Source organism: Haliaeetus albicilla, chromosome 13 (genome assembly GCF_947461875.1).
Source record: "Haliaeetus albicilla chromosome 13, bHalAlb1.1, whole genome shotgun sequence".
Lineage (NCBI taxonomy): Eukaryota > Metazoa > Chordata > Aves > Accipitriformes > Accipitridae > Haliaeetus > Haliaeetus albicilla.
Window position 1 is genome coordinate 26,606,266 of NC_091495.1, and position 7,788 is coordinate 26,614,053.

Genomic DNA, 7,788 nt, shown 5'->3' on the forward strand with positions numbered 1-7,788 from the left:
TTGATCTGTGTAACCTGTGTTATTTTTACGGCGGGATGACACTCTGTGAAGTTGGTGGGTTTTTTCCCAAACACGTGTCACCTTCTAGTTACTTCTCGTCTTTACAGATTACTTCCAGTATGCTGGGAACTTCTAACCAACAGGTGATGAACTCGCTTTGTTTCAGTATTAACAAACCTTAGTCTTCTGTGTGCATTTATTTCTTTTTTTTTTGCTTATTGCAATTGGAAAGTCGTCCGTTCTGCTATCTTAACATGACCCTTCTGGGCACGTTGGCTGAAGCGTGTGGGTGCTATCTGGACCTAGCAGCACCTTTTTGCTGCTTTTTGCTGCCCGGCTGCTCTGCCGTACCACTGGCCAAGCTGTTTCATCCCTCGTAGTACTTTTCTTCTTTCTCCTTTCTGTATTTTGCTCCTTGGTGAAGAAGAAAGGGGTTAAGAAGAAAGTTAGCGTTTTTATCTGCTCTCTTTCCCCGATGCTCCTCGCCTTGTTAGTCTCTGTCGTTGGCAGAGGCGGGACTCGTTGCTAACTGGAAATGGGTAATCTGTTTCTCTTGAGCTGGGAGGGGATTTTGAAGATGGTGTATGTGTCAGAGCACTGAGTTTTTAGCTGTCCTTCTAAGGTTTATGCAGTTTGCCACTTGCCCGTGAACTACTTTCCCCTGTACCTTCCTCCTCATTGGTCTGGAGCCACGTGGCCAATTTCAGACAGGTTTGATGCAATGGGCAGGAAAAAAATAGGAAAAAAATGAGCACAGGGGAAGACAGACCTCATTCATTTTAGCGGCGCATGGAATAAGCTTGTTGAAACCCCTTATCTAATGGCGATGACGGAAGCAGAGGCAAATGACGCCTTTATCCTGAATGTTGCAAACGTCTTAAGTCCACAGATGTGAGCTCTCAGTGTAGACTAAATTTACCGGGCAAGTGGAACTCTCCGGGAATGAATTTCTCACCGTGGTAAAGCCGGAACAACTACCCCGTGCTCCGCCGTAGTCGATCTTAATTTTTGTTCTATCCTTACTAAGCGTAACAATTTTTTTTCTGGTGCTGGTAACACGTTTTGGCGCTCTAAAACCAGGAAGCCTGGTGGGCTCAAGATTAGAGAAGAGCAGCAGCAAGGTTTTTAAGTGGACGGTTTGAAGCTGGTGCCCTGTGGTATTTACGCACAGGTGGGGAGGTTAATGGGACAGGGGAATAAGATGAGAAGAGCAGCTACGACTACCATGAATGCCACCAGCCGTCGGTCTCAGGGGGTCGTCACCATCCAGTTCGAACAGGTGTAGTGTGCAGGCACTGTTTCCACCGTTCAGTGTAGCTGTTTAGCACTCTGAATGAACTCAGTCCTCTTAGATGCACCGTCAGACGAACTCGTGGAAGTCCATGCAGACACGAAACCCAGGGTGGCTCTGTTTTACCTAGACCCACCCTCGTTTATTGGCACCTCCACGACGGCGAGCAGGTGAGAGCCTGTTGGGTTGCCTCACCCCGGGCTGCAGGGCCAGCCTTGCCAGCCCACCTTTTTGGCGCGTGCACGCTGTCCGCCAGTGCTGCTCTCGGAGCGGGGATCGCCGAAGGCAGAGGTGTCCGAAACCGCTGCCTGCTTGCAGGTTGGCTCCGTATCTAAGATCCGCTATGTGCCAAATATTACAGGCGGTCTTTGAAAATCCCTCGCTGGTGTCCCGAAATGACCTGCGGTCCCTGTTTCTCTCTGGCAGCTGCTGCTTGCCCGGTAGCGCTCTGCAGAACTCCTGGGCTCGCGCTAACAAGCAGCCCTGCAGCGAGCAAGCTCGCAGGGCGCGGCACAAGCGCGGGGCAGTCTGCGGCACCTCCCCGACCCCGCGTGAGGGAAGGCCGCAGCGCGGCGGTGGCAAAGACGTGACCCCAGAGGGTCACCGTGGCCCGAATCCTGCTGTCCTCGCTGTGTGTGCCCCCGGCCAGGCGGAGGGGTGCTGGGTGACCGTGGTGCTGCTGCCGACGGGCGGCTGAACCACCTCAGAGCAGCCGGGCCGGGGGAGGCGACTGCTCGCGGCTCTGCTCCGGACAACGGGCCTTGCTCCTATCATCGCTCGCTCCCCCAGCGCTTCCCCTCGGGAGACTGACGCCAGAACTACCGTTTTTGCTGAAGTCCCCTGTCGACAGAGCTGGAGAGGGGTCTGCAGAGCCGCTTACGCAGGACGAGCCCGGGCTGGGGCTGGTTGAGGAGGAGGGGGCTCCGGCTGGCCCGGACGTGCGTGGCCCGTCTCTGGAGCACAAGCGAGCTCAGCTCCCCACGGCTGCTCGCGCAGGCAGCTCCGAAAGCTGCTCAGCCCTGGCAGGCAGGGCCAGTCCTGGGCTCCTCTGGGACGGGGATGGGAGGGAGACGTCGTCTTTGCAGCCGGGGGAGGTTGGGAGCCAGCGGTGCTTCCGCACCCCCTTTCTGCGGGTGCAGGGGATGAGCGGCTTTGTCTGCTGCTTAATCCTGAGAGACGGTCGGTCGTTTGCTTTGAGGCACGCCTTCGTGGGTCTCGTATTGAAAGCAATTCTTCCTAGGTCAGGTGTTCCAAGAGCGGTAACTGTCGCAACCTATTTCCTCTGCGTTTCCGCAGAGTATCGTTTTCTGTATCTTACTTCATAATGTCTGAGCGACGGATTTGGTGATTTTTCCTGCTGTTGATACCGTATCTTAACAGATTTTTCTCGATGAAGCAATCGCCAAACAGCCAGTTATAAATCTGGCGGACTTGGCAGGAAGCGAAAGGCAAAAATCCTCTGAAGGATCTGAAGGAGACAGGTTGAAGGAAGGCGGGTGGGTAAATCTAAGTCTAACCACGTTAGGAAATGTCACCGGGTGTTTTTCTTCCTCTTTTTTTAAAAAAAAATAATCCTTTCCTGTGAAGTAAAAATTAAATTCCTGCAGGTGAAAAATAGTTTTCCCTCCGTTCAGGATTCCTTGCCGTCTGGCTAATGAAGTTACTTAAATGAATAAAGCCTGAGACGTCCATAAGCACGAACATACTGAAGCACGTGCCTAAGCATGAATATACGGAAGGTTCTAATCTGGTAGGCTCTTCCCCGCCGCCGGCCCCCCAGATTTGCTTTTCATAGTCATGCTTCTACTTTTCACTTTATTTTCCCTTAGTGCTCTGGCTGAGGTTGCTACAGGAAAGAGAGCGGTGCATATCCCATACAGGGACTTGGTCCTGACGAGACTCCTGCAGTCTGCCCAGGGGGGAAAGAGCAGGACCATCATGGTAAATTGACTCTTGAATTTATAACCGGCTTTGCCCATTGAAATAGAATTGTGCGGCTCTGACATTGGTGAAAGTGAGTGTAGTTTAAAAGCTAAGCTTGCTTCCTGTGCAACATAAAGGGGAGAACCCTTCTGCTGGTCAAAAGCTTCTAGCCACTACTAAACGCGTTACTCCAATGGAGAGCACTTCTGTTTTTGGAACAGAAATGCGGCTGGCACAAAATAGATATCTCTGTCTACGTTAGAGATACAACCTCCGTTTCTTCTGAAAGAGTTTTCTGCATATCTGTAAAAATTTATCGACAGATAGGTAAATGTAGCTATAAAACTCAGAAGCACCTGTTTTATATAAAACCCGCGTTCTTTACCTACCTAAAACTAGGCTGCGTTATGAAACAAGTCCTTTTTTCCCTGACTTCTGAGATTATCGTTTGTGCTGTGCACCAGAGGTTGCATTCCTAAATGAGATGAAACTCCCCTAGGTTCTTCCTTGTCTCAGGTGAATTATCTGTATGCTCCAGCGTCTTTGAAGAGGTATTTTTTTTAAAGGAAGTGCAATTAAATGAAAGGTGGAAGAATATGAACAGAAAATGTGCACATGTGAAAAGGTTGACTGTAAATGCTGATACTCTCAAAACAGCTTACCTGGGTTTCTTCAGATGCTAACTTGCGTAATTCAAATTGAAGGACAGATTCTTCAATTGCTACTTGTACAAATACCATCAAAGTGGGTTTGCGCCTTTTTTTTTTTTTTTTTTTTTTTTTTTGCGTTGGTGCTAGCATTAAGGCAGAGTTAGCAGGACTCGAGCGCCTTCAGTATTAATTTTTGCAAAAACCACCTCTATCTTCTCATCTTTCTTTCTGTCTCATTTCTCTTCTGGCACAAGTGTTAGAAAGAGTTAATTTATGGCCAGATTGCTAAGACACCTGGGTTCTCCTTTTCTATTTGAGGAGTTAGCGGTCTATCTTTCCACGTTAATCCCTGTCTGTGTTTTGGTAGTGTTTAAAACTATTTTAAAAAGCCTCCTTCAAAATCTAATGTCAGTTAATACTTTTCATATGCTTAGAGATTGCGGCCGTTGAGTCCAGCAGACATCTGTTACGAAGAAACTTTGTCAACCTTACGATATGCTGAAAGGTACGCTTTCATAAGTTTTCCCTTTCTGGTCTTGGTGCACATTGCGGTCAGGTGCTGGGCAAAATGACAGAAGATACCAGTTCAACGGGACTGACAGCTCAGAAGGAAGAAAGGGTGAATCTGCCCATAGGCAGGGGCGGCACACGAAGAGCTTATTCTTTACCCTTATTAACAAACGGCATATGTTTTTACAGCTAAGTTGTACGACAGAGGTAAGTGTATTTCCTGAGGATTCCAGGTCTCCCTCATATGTGTGACTTAATTGAGCTTCTTTCCTGCCCTTTCTCTCCCAGTAACACAGCACCTCTAAAACTAAGCTGTAGTTTGGGGTCCCACAGCCCAACCGTGGTTGAAAGGTAGAACATAGAAGTGATGCCTGCTGCCAGGCATTTGTCGTCTCTGCTTCCCAATCCCAGATCCCAGCGATAGTGCCACACAGAGCTCTTCCTTCCTGCCCAGGAGCAGCTTGCTTTCCCGGCCACTTTCCCAGTCCGTCAGCTCCTTCTGGAGGAGAAGGTTCCCTCTCTGCTCCCCTTTGCTCTCCTCCTGCGCTTCCTGGGCCTCAGGACTGAAAACCGCTCTCTTTGCAGTCCTTTCAGTCAGGCTTTTGCTGGGACTCCAGCACTAATGCCTTCTTATTCCCTCTCCCGTAAAAAGAGGTCAGGCACTTACACCCCAGTCCGTTATCCCAAAGCGGATGATGGCTCGGTGACCTTGTAGCCGCAGCAGCCTGGCTGTTCGCAGGTGTCAGGAGCAGAAGATTTAATGTCTCCGGCAGCAGTTCAGTCCTGCAGAGAGCTGAACTGCTTTCATGTGCCGATATGAACGCAGACCAGCAAACTCCCCACGCCTGAGCCAGCTCCGTGCAGGGGCAGCTGGAGTTGTCCTTTGCCTGCCTACCTGCCGTACCCACACTTACAGTGGGTGAGGTGTGGTTTTGCAGTATCCCATCCCATAGTGCCCCGCATACTAGAGGCAGAGCGGCTATGGCTACATTGCTGCAAGTTAGGGTTAGCTGGAGAAGAGAAGGGTTTTCGTGGGCTGGCAGGGGCGAAACCAAACCAGGCTGTGATTGCTGGTAGCGGTACAAGAGAGGGCATCAGATGTTTCCACCGAAGGAGCAAAGTGGCTGTGAGACTTGTTCGCTTGTGAAGTTCCAGAGCTACATGGGCTATTTCCGAACAGGGAAAAGAGCAAAACAAAACAAACCCCAAAGTCAGGTTTGATTGGAAACGTTGTCGTTTGCTGGGATTGTCTGGGTAACAGCTTCTTTTGTGTCTTTTATGTATTTTCGTATTTAAAAGGACAGAACGGGTCAGGAACAAAGCAGTGGTAAATGCAAGTCCCAGTGAGAAGCTTCTAAGAGAACCAACCGCAGGCTGAAAATAACAAACTGTTGTCCAGACTGGCTGGGCTCGGGAGCACAGGGCGACCAATAGCCGATGGAACACGTACGTATTTCAGCATAAATACAGCTATGAATAGCAAGCAGACTTTGACTTCCCAAAACATTATCAGGAGGCATTTTTGGTAATCTGTAACACTGAAGAAGTATGGTGGGAATGGAGCTGAGGAGGATTCGCCGGGGTCGGCTCCTGTGCACGCTCTGGGCACCGTGTTTTGTTGATCACCTTCTGGTTAGACGAGGACAAGGAAGATGGCAGCTTTCGTTTCCAGTTCAGGATGCTGACAGCAGCAACAAACATCTCGGCTGTTCCGCAGCGAGGTGGGTTTGTGTCCCCGCGTGCCATACGGTCCCCAGGAGGTTTGGGTTGGAAGGGCTTGCTCTGCAAGAGGCCAGACCGCCTCCCACTGCATGGCTTCCTCGCTGCTGGTCCTCGTCTCTCACGGGGTTTGATATTTTACACATAGGTACCCTGGTTAAAGCTGTCTTGCTGTTCACAAGAGGTGTGGGTTTTGCTGGCTGAGAACAAGTGGCAGATCTGGAGCACGCAGGCGACGTGGGAGTCCTGGCTGGAGGAAGCCCAGAAGGAGTGGGAGCACCAGCACGCTGCAGTGGCTCAGGCGAGTTTCCCAGTAATGGGCATCGCGGCCAGATACCTTAACCTCTGCTCTTCTGCTTCTGATCTTTTCCCCTTCTTGTCATCTTTAAGACTCGTTGCTCACACACTTCTGTGCCCACAATGCCCCGACGAGACCCTCCAGGGGCTTTTCAGCCTGGGTAAACTGGCAATAACGTAGGCCTGGGTTACGGGTCCACAATATAATAGCAAATCTCTCGTGAGCTCAGATAACAGAATATTCTGTCTACTTCTAAGTACCTTACGGTTTCTTGGTTTCATTTTGTAGTTGTGAGAAATCATGACTGAAATAAAAGATGCCAGTGAATGTACCGAGCCATGTCAAAGCAGCTCAGGCTTGGGTCGCCTCAAAGTCCTTGACAGGGAGAACCAGAGGTTTTCACTTTAAAACCAGTCATGAGATGAACACCCTAGAACTTGGGGCAGATGTGTTCTTTGCACTTTCTGAAAGAAAAAAAAACCAAACCAAAACCCAAAAAACCAAATCCCCAAACCCCAACACCCCCTCCGTCCCCTTTCAGTTTTGGGCATGTTTCTGAAAGCAACCAATGTTCACATGACTTATTTAGCCAGCCAGAAGCATTTCAGTAGGAGGCTGTGGCGGTGCGTAAGAGCCAAGGAGTGCATGACGGGCTGCTCTGGGAAAGAAGGGGCCTGATGGTGACTTGATGAATAAGTCGTTCAAGGCACACCTTCACTGAAAGGCCATACGCTGCTCCCCTCCCAGCTGCTTTTCACAGACCATTTTATTGCTTCAACATGGGTAACTGCCAAACAGAGGAGCTGGGAAATTGGCTCTCTGCATAGAGCGGCGATTGATTGCGGGAAGAGGGCTGGGTTTAATGGGGAGAGCAGAGCTTTACAGGAATCCCGCGCGTTTTGTGGGGGTCTCTTGATTTTTGCATGAAGCCTGCATCACGCAGCAAAGTTGCTGACTTAAACAAAAGTGCTTGATTTCTTCCTGACTCGAGGTCTGGAGCTTCTGCCAGTAGAAGGAAGCGTGGAGTCAGTCCTTCAGCTCTAGTAATTGCTTGCTGATGGTGTTTGGTAAAACTAGGGGAAATTCAGGGGCTGAATTCTGTCGGGAATGCTGAACCCCGTGTAGGGTGTACGGCTAAACGTGGTAGTTCAAGTGCCGCCTTAGGCCCATCGGTCTGGATGATGGCATCAGTCTTGGCTGGCAGCTGTCACAGGTGTTTGGGCACACAGGACAGTACCCTGTTCTGCTGAGGACAGCTCCTCATCCACTTACTGCATCGGCTCGTTTTCCTGCATTGATTTGCCTGGGGTGTGCTTTTTTAAGACGGTGAAATGAACTTAATCGGGCTTCTATTAGTTTTGTGTCTTCTCCCTAGCAAGCTGTTGGATACAGTTTTA

General features: G+C 49.9%; 1 long non-coding RNA gene across 1 annotated transcript; it reads left to right on the top strand.

The window, feature by feature from the left end:
* Positions 1-2,864: 2,864 nt before the first annotated feature.
* On the top strand, positions 2,865-6,861 carry LOC138688842 (uncharacterized). Its single transcript, XR_011327647.1, has 3 exons — positions 2,865-3,232; positions 4,299-4,369; positions 5,674-6,861. It is a non-coding gene; the product is annotated as an uncharacterized lncRNA (long non-coding RNA).
* The last annotated feature ends 927 nt before the right edge of the window (positions 6,862-7,788 follow it).